This window comes from Macrobrachium rosenbergii, chromosome 7 (genome assembly GCF_040412425.1).
Source record: "Macrobrachium rosenbergii isolate ZJJX-2024 chromosome 7, ASM4041242v1, whole genome shotgun sequence".
Lineage (NCBI taxonomy): Eukaryota > Metazoa > Arthropoda > Malacostraca > Decapoda > Palaemonidae > Macrobrachium > Macrobrachium rosenbergii.
In genome coordinates, this window is record NC_089747.1 from 22,946,315 (window position 1) to 22,964,495 (window position 18,181).

At 38.9% G+C, this 18,181-nt stretch overlaps 1 protein-coding gene across 4 annotated transcripts in view; it reads right to left on the reverse strand.

Annotated features, from left to right (window-relative positions):
- PlexA (plexin A) overlaps positions 1 to 17,865 on the reverse strand; it is a 117,660-nt gene extending 99,795 nt beyond the window's left edge. For 2 of the 4 annotated variants that reach the window (XM_067106832.1, XM_067106825.1), the window contains exon 1: positions 9,268 to 9,898. The gene's annotated coding sequence lies outside the window, so the exon portion shown is untranslated. Of the gene's footprint in view, positions 1 to 9,267; positions 9,972 to 17,739 lie in introns of those variants that run through there. The other 2 variants (XM_067106826.1, XM_067106830.1) reach the window with 2 other exon arrangements.
- Between the last annotated feature and the right edge of the window lie 316 nt (positions 17,866 to 18,181).

Below are 18,181 nucleotides of genomic sequence, written 5' to 3' on the forward strand. Positions count from 1 at the left end.
GGTACAACTGATGTGATCATTTATTCGGTAAGAGTAAATAAGAAATGTAAACAATCCACGTTAGGGCTGGATAGAGTGTCAACGAACTGTCACAGCAATGTCTTTCTTCCTTAAGAGACGGTGGCAATCACGATATTTTGCAGCAGTCTATAGGTAGTTCGCGGTAATATGTAGGTGCTGTAATGTTCAACCGACACTAAACACACAGTAAGCTCTCTCAGTATACACCTCGCCTAACAGGAATAAATCACTGGCACGATTTCCGGCAACTACCAACAAGTGAAAAAGCCAGCGATCTAACTGCTTTTCATATCGAGACCTGAAAGACTGGTCGGGACTCGGGGTCAAGGGTACACACCTGGCGGTTAATGATAAGAAGTGTAATGGCAGTCTGCAGACGCCAATGGAGTTCAGGCCGTGTCATCTATGAGACCTCAGTGGCTCGCAAGACCCTTGCAACCACAACCCCACCCCAGGTCAACCATAATTCACTCCAACTTCAAAATACAAAGTGATGACATACACCCCAGAGCAATTTATTCTTGCAGGAATTTTTTTTTACCACAAACGACTTGAGATAGGAGGGGATAGCGTCGCCAATAATTTCATTACAACTTTAAAATAGATGTTAACATGTTATAAATTCCACTTAACAGCATGGTTTACCTTATATAGTAATGGCAGTAGTATAAGATTCCAGACATAGCCTAATGGTACCGTATACTAAGGAGTGGCTGATAGTATATTTGATCTTAAATTTGTAGAGTTGAGACTGAATATAGCCTATATATATATATATATATATATATATATATATATATATATATATATATATATATGTGTGTGTGTGTGTGTGTGTGTAGACTATGTGTGGGAGTGTACAGTATGTGTGTGTGTGTAATACAAGCGTGACCTTTTTATATTCTCAAATCTTCAACGTACGACCTTAATCTCTTCTTCCTATGGGGTCGGCCGTCGTTCGAGTCTTCCTTCTCCACAGAATTCTATCTTGGGCGATTTCCTGTCCTCTACAAATATTAAAATTCTTTTAATACCGAATTCACTATACCTTGGGAATAACCTACACGAAAGGATAATTATAATTTTTAAGTCAACTGTTCCGACCAGGATTCGAATTATAAAAGCCCTAACATGTTGATAAAATATATAGGGAACAGTTGGAATGTTTTATTTTTGTGCGATATTCCCTTCCTACCGTGTCATAATTCCACGTTGGTATGCACTACACGTATCTTACATAAACTAGGAAAGTTACAGTAGACAGCCTCTACCAGCGGCTTTCTCCCTCCCTTTACCAATAAGGCTTGAAACAACGGGCTCCACTGCACGACCTCTTGGGTATCGTGAAAACGAGAGAGAGAGAGAGAGAGAGAGAGAGAGAGAGAGAGAGAGAGAATCGATTCTTGGTCATAATAACACCTGTGTGTGCGTGTGTGTTTGTGTGTCTGTCTACGAGAGAGAGAGAGAGAATCGATTCTTGGTCAGAATAACAACACCTGTGAGTGTGTGTGTGTCTACCAGAGAGAGAAAGAGATACGCAGTACCAATGAACTAACAAATGTAATGGAGGAAAGGCTAGAACAGATAAGAGTGAGAAGACACACAAGAGGGCTGCTGGACCGCAAGACGTTACCACCGGGGGCGCTTCGGGGCATGGCCGTGGCAGCGTCATTACCACAGCGTGGAATGTCGCCAAGACCGGTGGGTAGGCTATTGGATTCAACACGCCCCAACCCCCCACCCCCTCCCCCAACCTCTCCCTCAACTCTCTCTCTCTCCTCTCTCTCTCTCTCTGTAGTAGAGGATTAGAAACTCGATCCGTACGTACGATACACATGGCTGAAATTCAGAACAGCATTTTTTTTTATTACGGACACACAGGCCTAGTAGCCTCGAGTGTACGAGTTCCAGGCAAAAGACAACCTCAACCATTTGCAATATAATATAGAAGGTAAATTATTGCCTTCACAACCTGTAATCCCGCAAGATCTAACACCACGTCTTGCCTTCAGCCCAAAGCAATACGACTTAGAGTGAAATCCAAGGAATGTTCAAACTACCGGTCCGATTGTGAGGTGAAACAGTTTTGTAGACTGACAAAAAAATGTCTGTTCTCATAAAATCAAGGCTTGGCACGACAGCTTGTAGAATGCAAGACCTTAGAGAGAGAGAACGCAAAGTTTCTAAAATGTATAACCCTCCCCCGCCACACACACACACACACACACACACACACACACTGCAATGCAATAATCCTGAGAAGTAGGAAACGTTGTAAAAACAGAAAAAAATCATTTAAAAACACGAGGCCGCGCGGGTAAAACCAATATTCATTCAACGTTCTGCACATATCTGGACTGGGGAATACTCATGTTCAGTAACAGAACACAAACGAAAATATCTGTCTCGGATATCATCGCCTGAGCGTTTCAAACAGACACACGTCTTGACGTCCACAGCAAATGAACGGAGCTTCTGCACACTACAACAAAACGCTCCCCACACCTCCCTTAGCTTTCTCATCGATATCCTCACCTTGTCTCACTCCTAATCGAACAAAGGGCGAAATAACAGGAACATCGATGCCTCGTCGATTCTCAGGAACGTCGCCAAACATGCTAACAAAAATAAAATTACCAAAGAGCTGACCTCCTCAACAAGCCCACCCCGTCGCCCTATTTACATATAAACATCTATACTTTAATACCAACAAATCTAAGAATTACGTATTTGATACTGAGAAAAACGTTTCCCCAGAAGGGTCACTAACGAGTAGCCTTACAAAAATTTCAGCACAAAAAGAAGGTTGTACGGTACGTAAGGTGTCACTCATGAACTAGGTTGAAAGTATTGTCTAAATATAAAAGACAAAATACACACACATATGTATCTGTATACATGCACACAATATATATATATATATATATATATATATATATATATATATATATATTATATATATAGGCTACATACATATATAATATATATATTACACAGTATATATAATATAATATAATACGAGGGGGATGCAGGAAGAACAAAGACTAGAACCCATTCAGAGAACACACACCTCTTCATCATCTCGAGCATAAAAGGTAACGTCCAACACAAAGGCCGGGTGTTGCGCTTAGCATAATACGTACAGTACCGAAATAAAATGGCGATGTCTCAGCATCAAGGAAGCTTCCCTTCACAGGTGACCACAACTTCGTTTATCAGAATTTATAATCAAATTTTTTTGTAAAGCATACAAAATCTTTGCTTTGCACGAGTTTGCAAAACAGTTTGATCTCGTCAGATTAAATGATGACCTCGACTTAATGCAATAAGCATATATCAGAGAGAGAGAGAGAGAGAGAGAGAGAGAGAGAGAGAGATATTCCAGCTCGTTTGAAAAGTGCAAATTCATTTAAAGTGCGTGCGTATCAGGAACTGGCCAATGGGCTCCGAGGGTGCAATTTCCTTGGTCAACGGCGCGTGTTACAATAACCGATCCGGAAAGTCCAAAAGCAAAGGTGGCCTTCATATCCGACAGCGAAGCCTAACCGGACCTGTGCTGACGGAACTGTTCCAAGGTAGACTCGACACTGAGCAATAATGATGGTGTCGTATAAACCTCACACGTGACAATTAAACGACACTTTTGCTACCAGGCACCTACTCTCACAAATGGAGACATACCTAAGATGATTAAGATCATGACAGGAAAACACTCACTGAGCATGGGCGATATCTGTAACAAGAAAAGGCATCTACAGATGTCGAAGTATATCTGGTTATTGTACACCAACATAGCCTACGTCATTAAGGTTTGAGTGTCCAAACTCCCATCCCCCTAAAATCACTTGTGTTGGACTGGTGCACCTGAACTCTACCAGTGACATATGGGTCACCCAGGGTGCCACACTCAACTTGCCTTATGGCAAGTGGTCGCTATATAACCAATGTTCCGAGTCAAACCTTGAGCTGTGCCATGGCCTTCCAGTCTTGGGTGTGATTCCCCCCTCCTTGGGGATTCACTTGAGCAAACTTGCCTCCTTATCTGACCTTCACCTATTAACTTCTCATTACATGTAATGTCAACCATTACGTTGCTCCTACTCTTTCATCTGAAGGGAATTCTATAACGCTTCAGGGGCTATAGGGAAGGTTATGGCCCTAGGGCTTGTTCTGTTATAAACATCAACAATAACAACAGGACATTTAAACATAATATTATCCACTAAGAAAAACCAAATCAAGTCAAAATACGACAAAATATGCATACAGAACACATGACTTGATCCGATTAGCTGGTTGTTCTAGCATTTGCTGTATTAACTCCCTATATGCAATTCAAGTTAACTGCCTATATGCAAATACGACAGAATCTTAATGGGCTTGTAGCTTCTCAGACTTCCTAACATGAGAAGGAATGTTTAGCTAACTGCATTAGGAAATCGAGAAGTTACGTACATCCCGTGACTACGTTATTTACATACAGATGGATAAATACCCTACAATAAATACTAGAACAACTACTTAACCAATTCCCACACTGGGCTTCGCCTCAAAACTTGAAAAATAAAAATACTACAACTTCTTCAAGTCTCCCGTGCACCGAACAAGCAGGTAGAATAAAACCACATAACTGAACTCTCAACTGATGGCGGAGTTTTCCCAGGAAATTACGTGCACGCCAAGGATCTTGAAGGTGTAGGGGGGAAAAACACACATCACGGTCGGAATATAAGTCTGCCATAACGTAAGAGATAAACTGGTCTCCTGCCATTATGAGCCCAATTCTTTTTCTCAACGTGTATTCCCATCAATGTGGGTTTGTTCCTACTGCTTCTGGGCTAGATTTTTTGTTCCTGTTGCGTACGTACACAAACTAGCTGAATATCCTTGAGATATTCAGCTAGTTTGTCTGTGTATGGCAATTCCAATATACGTCACTGATATGACTGACATGCATAACAGAAATGCCTCTATGAGCAATCACCAACTTGCCGCGTCATCCATTCTCAGCAAGCAGGCCTCAAGTTGCCACGCCCACTTCTGACGGTTCATTCCCAATCAGTCCTATAACGTACATAGCCATTAATAGTTTATATTTATATCAAACATTTTAAAAAGCAAATATTTACATACAAATACTGGACCGGAAATTTATTATCTACGCCTACCATACTTCAAATTAACTAGACTGATTGTGCGATGACTGACAAGCTATACAGTACCTCAGATATACATACAGCAAGTAATGTATCCATAACAGCAACTATTACGAATAACGTCTGCGTTGGCGACGTGCCGTCCCCCCTTCCAAGACACGCCACAAGGTTAACTCGACAACACGCGGGCTATAAATAAACCGTACAAAATCGGAACATTACACAGAAAAACCCTTTGGGTCACATACAGTAGTACGGTACTATATATAGCCTAAACGGGCGAAAATTGATCAATGTGACCAGGGTAAACTTGAAATTGGTACATCAGTTTAACATACATTAGCATGAATTAACAAGGAGTAGAATGAAACCTAAAATTAGTATGTTTTAAGTACATAAAGTGTAACGTGTAATGGCATGAAGAACAGGGTGCCAAATATATATATATATATATATATATATATATATATATATATATATATATATAGGCCTATATATATATATATATATATATAGCCTATATATATATATATATATATATATATATATATATATATATATAGGGGCCTATATATATATATATATATATATATATATATATATATATATATATATATATATATATATATATATATATATATATATATATATATCAGGAAATGACTACGGTACTGTCTGCACAAGAAAACCTGCCGACATTTTTTACAAAAAGCAACGACACTGTAAAGTGGCTGCAGACAGCTTTCAAGAAAACTTAACTGTCAGTCAATATGACACGAACCTAATGGAGCACACGATGGCCGAAGTAAAAACGAATATTTTTCACGATTTTGGAAAAAGTGGAAGTTACAGTATTAACTATGGACTTGCAACGCCATGTCAGCTACTGCAAATGCTAAGACCTTAGCAAAGGTCATCTATACCAAATGTTCTTGAGATCATGCCGCGTCTGTCTTATACTATGCAATACAAAATTCACTGCAAATCCAATACAAAAATAAAAATGAGAAACTCGTGCCTACCTCTAAGCATTTTATTTTGTACAATATCGCACTGGCCATTAAAATAATGATAACAGTAAACAAAACCTTCAGGCCCAATTTCAAGAGCCCAATTACTGCTGGGAATTCAGAAGAACAAAAGAAAAGATAACAAACATGTGACAACAAGAGCAAGGTCACTCAGCCCAACGATAGGCCAGTTGGTAATGGTTCCTGAATAAAGAGAAAATAAATGTCCAAGGAAAGCTGAAATATTAATCTAAGCTTACTCTCAGCCTTGAGCGTGTAAATCACAATTCCGTGGCAGTTGTTGGTCAAAGCTGATTTAGTAAGGCATAATACACACATGATTTACAGCATGGAACTGAAATATGTAGACAGCAGGAATCACAACTCAAGGTCACTGCACCAGCATCAACCACCCCACTCTACAGAGGAAGGGGGGAGGCCATCCAATCGGACCTCACTTGGCCCAACCGGAGGACCACATTTTGTCATATCACTTTAGAGTTTCCTTGAATAACTTGTTCTCCTGTGCCATAACTGTTTCACATAGACATATCATTAGTTTCTCTTACACAACTTTTCAGTTCTTTGCGGCAAGTTATAGTCTAGGTGACGAACATTCTTAAGGTCGTTTTCTGATATCTTGGCTGCATCTTAGGTCCTTCATCCTATACATATTCATGCTAATGCGCGTAATTATGCTTACGGTATCGTACATCGGCAAAAGGTATTTTACGATTCAATTTGTTATTCTTTATTTCGATGTACATTACCGCACTTCATTTTTATTAAAAGCTTGTTTCAATTGGTAGCCACTGACGCTCAATTAGGATGGGCGTGACCCCAGCCCGTGGGATTAATCCATTATTAATTTGGCTAGCCTGGTAATTAATCTTTGTAGCTTCTTCGGCAAATAATTCGCCAACCTCCATAATTTCTATTTAAAGGAATTTGATTCACTGTATAAGACACCTGGGTGCATATGACGTGAAAGGAGAATGAAAATAGTACGGTACCAGCATCCTTGTTCCTGTACATATACGATAAAGGCTTCTCATGTCAAAAATGGTGTAATCATATTACATCAGCACCGTTATGTGGCAATGACGCACCTGCAAACCCAAAATAAAATCGAAGTAAACTCGTCTAGCCATGATTCGTTAGAGGAATTAAGGCAAGTCTTGTGAACCGGAGTCTAGACAGACCATAAAACCTGGAGATGTTCGTTAAGCAGCAACTCCCACCGACTTGACATTTAAAACTACAACATAAAATCTGACATTAACCTGGTATACAAATACTAAAATAAATCTGTGAATATGCGCATAACAAACACACAAACCTCAACCCCGTCAAGCTCATTTAAATGAACCTCCTGTCATTTTCGGCGGGGGTGGGGGCTGTTTGAGGATACAGATATAGGCAAAGCAAAGACAAAAATCTCTCACAATAAGCTATTTTACTTTCCTATTTTCCGGTTACAATGGAATCGTTGAGTTTAGCCTACTTATTCAACATCACTGGATATTTCTGTTTACGTTTTTACCATAACTGGATATTTCATTTATCTAATTTCCATAACTATAACATAGACGATAAGATAAGCAACAACTTCCTAATTTCCTGAGGTGGGACACCACAATTTCTAACTTCCATAAATAAGCTACTTCTGTTGTGCAATTTCCTACAAACGGCTACCTCTCGTTTCCTAATTTCCAACGACTACATGTCAGAACATCCAAAAGCAGCTACCAAATTTTCTATTTTGTAAAAATTAGCAATGAGTTCTCTATTCCTCAAATTACAAGAATAAGTAACTTTCAGTTTCTGATGTTTACACCCTAGAAGCCTGGCCACTTTACAATTTACTAATTCTCAACATGCTACTTGATCTCCTCACATTCACTATTTCGAACACTATACCAGCCTACCGTACTTCAGTTTTCTAATGTCTGGCAACGGCCCTACAAAGTTATGTTAAATCAATTTCGTAAAATCAGACCAGACACAAATGGTCACATTTATTCAGAGTTGAGTTCCTTTAAGTCTCATTTCAATCCATCACTCTTTGTACAATACACACTTACAAAATTCACACAACCTGATATAGGCTAGGCCTGAACCTGTTTGGCAAGCTAAGTCTCGAGAAGTGTCAAGATACTAATTAAATACTACTTTTCTTTCAATTATTATCTTTCACTGAAAATATTTTCAACCGCAATGGTAGTTTATTATTTGATAGCAGGAAACATTAAACTCGTCAAATGAAAGTTTCAAAAATTGAAGAGTGATCTACTCTGTGTATGTTACTATCCATCGTAATTTCTGTGGCTAAATGATTTATCCATAAGTTTTCCTGTTCCTACCTTCGATGAACAAGCGCAAACGTTTATTAAATTCACCAAACTTCTATACTTTGCACATTTCTGTCACTCACGAACAAGACTTCACATTTCTAGCATTCAGTAACTTGTTACATACCTTTCCTAACTAGTACAGTTCACATAACCAAAAACCAAAGTAATTAAAAAATCGCAGCTTATTTTATTTACAACACAAGAACACATACTGCGGCTTTGTACGTCAACCTAACAGTTCCGATGACAGCGCATAATTCTACGGGATTTTCACTGCCGACTACCATTTTGAGGCGTGTGCCTGCTAGCCTACACGAGTGAATAAAAATAGCATTGTAAATCAACGGGATAACTGACGTATAAAATTAAAACTAAATTAGCCTACGGCATTCTGATAATAGCAAAAACTTTGACGAGATATTCTACTTGTTGCATTTCATTCATGAATGGATGTATAGGCTGGGTTTTTAAAAGTTCAAGGAATAAAATATCGGCCAACAGAATAGATTTTGAACAATTACAACGTCTAATCTAAACTGCACACGAAACATGAGCTCTACTTCATGCGCCTCGTTTATTCTTCCTTTCACCCTAATATAGACTGGCCTAGCTTAGGTTAAGCTGGTCCGTTATACCCGTCACTGCTTTAATCTTATCTTTATTATCCTACTGATATTTTATCGAATACCTATATTATTTCCTCAATAAGAGCAGTAGGTGACTTACCTTACAATCATGCTATGTAATATCCTTAATCAAGAATCTTCTAGCATCTTCATGTTAAACGAACTAATAAATCCAGCGGTATTGATGAAGCTGTAATCCTCAAATGATCGGGTACGGGAATGAAACTTATCACTTTCCTTTATTTTTCAACAACATGCGTGTTTCAAATGGCTCAAATCTTCCTTTACTGAAACAAATACACGAGTTATAGCGCTCCCAAATATCAGATGTCGAGGCACAAGTTTTTCTGGACCGCACTCCGCTCAACACACAAAAACACTCACTCAACACAACTTGCAAAGACTGGCTGGTTTTCCTTTACATTAATATAGAAAACTCGACACTAATTCGACAAAGATGTTTTTCCACAATGGAGACCCCGAAACACTCACTTTACATCCATCATTCGGCCACGATTCTTTCTCGGCAGGGGAAATTCACAACGGTAGGCTCGGAACGGAAATCTGTGACATGAAAACATAAGAATAAGTTGTAGGCCGTTCAAATAAATATAACTGAGGATTCTTGAGTACTCCTTATTGGCCAGTAATGAGAATGAAGACGAGATCGTAAAGCGACAAGCACTACAAGTTCCTCCCACCAGAGAACATACGATACTGGGGCTACGGGCGAAGCGAACTCGCGGCAGACTTGCTCGCTCTTCTCTTGGCCCTCTTCCCCCCAATCGTTCCCCCTCCGAAGCCGGCTACACCAGGACCGCCATCATCCAGCCCACCGACGCTTTACCTACCACACCCTCCCTCATCCCCCCATTTCTCGATTCCCTCCTCCATTCCTCAAGCTCCTTCCCTCCCAGCACAACTCACCCCACCACGACCTACCTCCCTCTCGATCTGCTTCACCTCTCTCTCTCTCTCTCTCTCTCTCTCTCTCTCTCTCTCTCTCTCTCTCCTTCCACTGGGTTTCCACGTCCATTCATTTATCTCTTGTGTGTGTATTCACTCTGCATACATCCCACATAAAACTACGCTACAATCAACTGTTCAGTCAACTTGCGCGTCAGTTTCCAAATCAATTACTTTCCTCTCAATGAAATCATAGTTACGTGTCAATCAAGGTGATGTTATTTTACAGGTCTAAGTCAGGCAAAACTGTCTATTCTGACCATTTAAATAAATGGGTCCATCAAATTCCCCTCAAAACGATATTATTGTCTAATAATGGTCTCTTGCTTTCATCTACTGGATTTTACTGAAGGTTGTCGTTCAGTTGTCAATGAAATACCGAGAATTTACTAATTTACAGAATTCTCCAACTATTATTATTAGATTTCTGCTTAAAAGAGAAGCAATAATGATGCTTTTTCACCATACGTCTCTTCCTTCTTTGATAATAAATGATAAATGAATGAATGTACACATTATTGTATATGTGCGATTGCGCGCGCGCGCACACACACACACATTATATATATATATATATATATATATATATATATATATATATATATATATACATACATACATACATACATACACTTGTTGTTTCACCAACAGACTTATTGCCACAACCATTCTTTAACTGTAAAATTAAGGTGAACCATTTTACTGGAAACATCAGAAAAATGGCTGTACACCTCATATTCGTAAACCAAGAACACATCGACTTGTGGCCACAAACAGTGCCTCTCACACGTGTCTTAAATGCACTCTCGTGCTTCTGAATATTAAGGTTCTGGGATTCCCTTAATTATTCAAATCCCTCCTAGCCGCCACTTTCTGTCTCTTTCCTCCTTCCTCACAAAATCCCCGGAATATGCATAATGCTTTCGACGACCACTCTTCTCCTTTCTCTCACATGACCAAACCATCTCAAAACTCTCTTGTCCATCACTATATATGCGTTCAACCATTTACCACATCATCTCGTTTTTATAAACTTTTCAGCCTTTCAGCACATTTTACTTGATGCACACTGCACACACAAGCCCCCAAAAGCCTCCACCTATTCTCTCACTGCCATTTAACATCCACACTTCACTGCAATCCGAAGAGAGTCGGTTTAACAAACCATATGTAAATTCCATCTTTTGCTTCAGTGATCATTTCTATCCAATTCTGAACCTTCTGCAGAGATCCTGCCGCCTTCACTAATTCACTTTTTCTGTGGCAACCTCTTTCTACTTACCATCACCTAATGCTTGCTCTACTGAATGCCAGCATAAAGCGACAACATCGATTCTTCCACCATCCAAACTTGGCTTCTTTTCCCTGTCACTAAACACAACTATATCACCTGCACACATCAAATGCTCTACAGTACACTCTACTTATGGCCCCTTTTTAATCCCACAGAATTACACCTGTATCTCTTATTGTTTTTGAGCTTCCCTTATCACACCAGCCGATAAAATATTAACATTTACACTACTGTCACCCTTACCCGTATAGCATAACAACAAGCTTTTTTTCCATCACAAAATACATCTAACATGTCTCAATATATAGCATTCTACACAATACATTTTCTACATCATATATTATCGATTACCATAAGCTTCATTTTGGGTCCATGAACTACATATGCAGCTTTTCTCTTAAAATGGTGTAAAGCCTTTCAGACAACTATTTCATAACAAGCACAGGATCCAAACAGAATCTTCCTTGCCTAAACACACACTTCTCTTCCCCTATCAATCTTTCTCCATTAATCAAAACCCTACCATCAACCTTTCAAGATGTACTACGCAGTAACTAATGCCTCTATAATTCTCGCAATCGTCAACAAACCTTCTTCACACACACACAACACACACATATATATATGTGTATATATATATATATATATAATATATATATAATATATATATATATATATATATATATATATATATATATATATATATATATATATATATATATATATATTGTCTTACCATATACCCTTTTCCCTCAATGGGGTTGGGGGTTGGGCTGCCTGAAGGGCTCAGCAAGTCAAATTAGACATTTTACACTAAAAGGGATGGCTCCATTCATCCTTGAGCTCATAAATCAAGAATGATTCTCTAACTTAAAACTTTCGTATCGTCATTCGCTTCATTGACTAGCACAGAAAGTTCAACAACAGTATGTCACTTTTCATACAAAATGCACTCACCACTCGCCTCGTTCTAGCACACAATCTCATGACTCTGGAACTCAGCTGGCACAGCATTTTCCAAATTCCTTCGAGTTTCCTCACTGCCCCATCAATAAAAAAAAAAATAAAGTCACCAGAAGCACAACTCATCATTGTCTGAAACAAATGTTGACCACGTCAAAGTTCTACCTTCACAATTAACAAATAATTTCAGGCCCATTAAAAAATCTTCCTTTATACAATATATCTTCGTCACTCTCCACATTGCATCGGTATTATTTCTAACATAATCTTTCTGTAAATCCTTTTCTATACCCAATTCCATCCTAACTTTAAAGTTTAAGATTCTCACACAATCGTTTCTTTAGAAACAATCGAAAATCACATAGCTCTGCTGTCGACTTCTGTTCTCTGTCTCACCTTCTCATACAAAAAAAAAAAAACTTAGAAACATCTTCCCACGCATGACAAGCAATGATATGTAACTGTAATTCCTGCAATCACTAAAGCCTTTTTCCTCACAGAATGGACAATTACTTCTGTCATATAATATATTTATAAAATGTATAAAAAACGTCCTGCTTTTACATAACTCTGAAGCATCATGAAACCTTCCCAGTCTTCAAGCTTCTTAATTGCTCTCCTATTTCTCAAATTCAGTTCCTCCCCATTGTAATAAACATATATAGCCTTTCAGTTGTTTCATCATTTGCTTTGAGTCTTTCTATCATGAAAGCAACCCTTGGAAATATATATTCCATCAACGCACCTCTGCGGTCTCTTCAGACAGGCAGAATTTCTCTCTACCTGCCACGTAAAGCATATTCATTTGCTTTTTAACCTACTCCATCACATACATACATACGTACATACATAACACCTTCAAAGATGACGGAATGAACGAAATTAACCGGATTTGCATGAGAGAGAGAGAGAGAGAGAGAGAGAGAGAGAGAGAGAGAGAGAGAGAGAGAGAGAGAGAGAGAGAGATAAGACCTCTAATGGGATATTGTAGAACTGGTAGGCAACTGCACTTTTCGAACCAAAGTCTACACGGCTTTTCGAAGGAAGTCAAATATGCCGACGCATTAACCCTCTCAGCATGCGCGTATTTTATTTCGTGCCACCTTCGAGCCATTCCCGATCTTAAGGCAGGAATTAAAGGGATGAAACTGCTTCGGATGTTAGAGAAGCTAAACGCATCATTCGTTTTGAATGCCTCTTGCTTTTTGCTCTTTAATTTATTGACCCAAGTCCTTTTTGCAGGATGCAACCCAGCATTTAGTTGTAAAACATAATCCACAGTGGGCCGAAATTAAAGTTGTACGGGAAACACAACACAGTTCGACTTTAATTATAAAGAAGAAATCTCCGATGACTTTTCCCGAGAGCTGCATAAGAACTAAATTCCGTTCTGGGATCATCTGGAAATGGAGAAAAATAATTTCATTTCAAAATTAGAACTGCGTGCGCAAAATTCACACATACATCACGGATAATCGGGTCTCATTAAAAAGAATGACCCGGAAAGCTTTGGGAAAAATGATGAAAGGCAGGATTAAGAGAAGAATCCTTATGAAGGAGATTTGCAGGTGATAATAAGACTATAGCAACAAGCACTGAAAATGGGCGAAAAAGAACTGTGAATGCAAAAGTCGGAGGATTTTTTTTAGCAGTATTTTGGTTGTTCAGACTACCTCGGACTGCAATGGCCGTAGGTCAAATCGCTTAAGTTAAGTATACATAAGTTTAACCAGACCACTGAGGAGCTGATTAACAGCTCTCCTAGGGCTGGCCCGAAGGATTAGACTTATTTTACGTGGCTAAGAACCAACTGGTTACCTAGCAACGGGACCTACAGCTTATTGTGGAATCCGAACCACATTATACCGAGAAATGAATTTCTATCACCAGGAATAAGTTCCTCTAATTCTTCACTGGCCGGCCAGAGACTCGAACTCGGATCTGGCAGAGTGCTAGCCGAGAACTCTACCGACTCGTCCAACGAGGAACTGTCAAATCGCTTAAATGACTATATATATATATATATATATATATATATATATATATATATATATATATATATATATATATATATATATATATATATATATATATATATATATATATATATATATATACTTCTGAACAACAAAACAAATTGCATAAATGCTGCAGTTCTTTTCTTGTTTCAATTATTCGTGTATGCTTAGAATACAGTAACTGATCACAGAGGTACTTACTTAGCTGTCGTTCACCTTCTTGATGTGACTGACCCAAAGGCAGTTCCGACTTGTTCTTCAGCTCCCCTTTCTCTCAGCCGTAAGGTGGTCTGGTCGCTCTCCCTTCTTTTGCTATTGGCATTACTTAAGATCAGTTTCCTTACTTCATGTAACGAATACTCATTCTTCATACAGTGTGTAGGAAAAGAAGGAAAACGTTTTAACCTTCTATGGCCGTTGTTTCCGTATGTATACTAGCTCAGCATGTATACTCTTAAGGCTAACGTTTTAACCTTCTATGGCCGTTGTTTCCGTATGTATACTAGCTCAGCATGTATACTGTTAAGGCTCAGTATTACCTATGTGATGTAATATCTCCCTAAATGACAAAAAAAAACAAACAAACAAATCAAATGCAAATTGTATCCATGGATTTTTCTGTGACACATAACCTTAAGGACTGAGACTCCGTGTTCAGGCTTGCCGTCGTCTAACCCGGGCAGCCTTTCCCATGACTGCCCATTATTTCTTTAATAATTCGCAGAATCAAAATACCCTGGTCCAGCCGTTTAGACGATACGTTACATCTCTTAGGAGGGAACTTTCCGTCTCGGTTCACTCCTACCGTCAGCCCTGGCGGAATGAGTATATAAATAATTGACGAATCAAAGCAGCGGTTGTCTGAGAATACAGTCTAATATGAAGAAAAATCCATGAAAAACACTATTGAATTAGACTGACAATACGATGAAAAGAAAGATTGTTTACGCAAATAGAGGGAGGAGGAAGGAAAAGAAAGGGAACACCGGTCTAAGGAGGGAAAGAGAAAGGACAATGGCGTTATCTGAAAGGAGGAGGGAGAACACACTGTCCTGGGAGAGGGCGTGGAGTGGGGGAGGGGGTAGGGGGAGGGGGGGAAGACCAAAAGCGGGGAACAGGTCTTCCTCGGGGCGAGGGAAGAAGAGTGGTCTTTTTTTTCTTCTTCTTCTTCTCAGGATAACCCAGAGGTATAGTATTCCTGGCTAAACAAGATAATAGCAGGAGTTACTGTACCTCCTAATCATTACATCTCTGGCTTCAGATATCTCTCTATCCTTGTATTCACTTTGGACATCTCGTCCTTTGGCAGGATACGGATGAAGCCTCTCATCATATGAAGCAACTTAGGTGAAAGGAAACCAGGGCGATAGAGAGAGAGAGAGAGAGAGAGAGAGAGAGAGAGAGAGAGAGAGAGAGAGAGAGAGTCACTCGACGGTCATGCTATATGACGAGGAAATCATTTGAATGGTGATGTCATGATTTTTAAAAATCTGAGAAGAATATTGGATTAACTGGTTCACATCAAACTGGCGTCATAACAATACTGGTCATCGTCGCCGTTAATGAAAACAAGTTAAAAGCAATTAAATAAACAAGACTAGATAGGAATATTCTCTCAGTAATTGCGTATAAGAACGACAAAAAGACTCAAGGACATATAAGACTGTCTCCACCTTTTGCTCAAACCCAAAACTTTTTCAACTTACACGTTTATAAACCCAAAAAATTATAACAAACACACAATCTGCTTAGTACAAGTGACATGAAAACACCCCCAATCAGGCTACCTGCACACATAAATTACGAGTTTCAAATCATACAAAGTACTTCTTGAATAATAATAAACGCAAGTTTCCCTACTGACATATATCCATTTTACTTTATAGATGACAAATTTCTTCATATCCATCTTTTAGTTTTCACAGAAATGAAATAATGAAAAGTATATTTTCCAGATCATCTTCCTTAAACTGAAGGGTACAGGTTTATAAAATTCCATCAAGGGTAATTCCTTTTCTTAAGCAGAAATCGAGCATTTCTGGTAACTTCTTAACACAGGGTGACAAAGTCCTTTTGAAGTCAAGATATTCTCTTTCGGGTTAAATAGGATTATTTCTTATTCATTCCCGTCCTCAGATTATTTCTTTCGTTCTATATTTTCAATCTGGAGTTTAGTCATTTTCAGCTGTTTTCTTTTTTAAATGCTCCATTTTTTCTCCATTGAGCTCTCGCAGTTTTCACTGTTTTCCAGTTTTTCATCGTTTTTGAGTTGCAGGTCCATTTTGTTTTCCGAGTCACGTAGTTCTGTTCACTTTTCGAGTCTCGCCAATTTTCTTTCGGAGTCACACGAGTATTTTACTTCTCTGAAAGAGAGAGAGAGAGAGAGAGAGAGAGAGAGAGAGAGAGAGAGAGAGAGAGAGAGAGAGAGAGAGAGATGCAGCCGCAGTTCTTCAAAGGAAACGCAATTGTGAAAGAAAGGCACAACTTCATTTCAAAACAGTTTTCCAGTACTCGCCAAACAAAAAGTTAAGTTGATAGAAAACAAGAACCGCTGTCAACGTCATAACTTCAAAAGTTCATGACAATATCGATTATCATCAATACGAGAGAGAGAGAGAGAGAGAGAGAGAGAGAGAGCGTTTGACACATTTCATTTATTCTGACTTTAAATTGGCGTCACAAAATTAATGGTCATCTTTCCGCCCATGACAAGGTATCCAGAGGTGACACCGGACTCGCTGCTAACACTCGTTCCTTACCCTAAAAGGCTACGGGAGGAGGCGCGGAGGTGTTACTCAAGATAACTGGACCTTTGTAGCTCTTCATTCTTAAGACATTCAAACGATCTTGATTCTCAAACAGGTCCAGTTTAGTGCCTCTGCCAAAGATACCGACGTGCAAGAGTACAAAATATATACACAACCAGAACACAAGATATATTAGTATTTAAAAATGACAACTGATAACATACATTCATGCATATAAATAAACTGAGAGAGAGAGAGAGAGAGAGAGAGAGAGAGAGAGAGAGAGAGAGAGAGAGAGAGAGAGAGCTGCAAAAGGTCAGAGTTTAGTAATTGCTGCAACAGTAGTGAAGTTGAACATGTCTGCCGAAGTTAGGCAAACTTCTTAATAGCTGAGCTACACCTCGACAGAGTATGATAAGCCTACGGTGTACCTGTATTGAAAGCGAAGCCCTTGTTCGCTTCTGGAGTGGCCGAACTTTTCAAAATCCCCTCTATTTCGCTCGGCTTTAAATAACTTTATTGAAACAAGGATAGAAAGACAACAAATTCTTGATCTTTGTTCTTGAAGAAAAACGAATCCTTACCTGGCCAATTATGCTCTATGGTACTAACTGGAATTCCCAAGAACGTCGTTGCTATTTGTGGGGAGCGTGGGTTTCGTTTTTACACGTCATTCAGTAAATAGCTGATACAAGAGATAATGACGTCACCATCTTACCTGAAACAGAAAAAGATAAGAAATAACATTCACATTTATCAAAGGGAAACAGTATACTTACTAGAATTTTATCATGAAAACTGCACCGGGAAATATTAAATCCGAAAACAATTTTATATTACCGAATACTAAAAAAAAAGTGATGGAAAGAACGGCTAAAGCCACGTAGAAAAAACCGAAGCATTTCGATGGGTCTCAAAGGACTGAATGACAAGTTCAGTTCGAAAAAGTTCTCCGGCAGTAATGCTCAACTTGTGCACTGGATAAAAACTTCCACAGACATTCCACTAACATGAATAAGTCGTTTT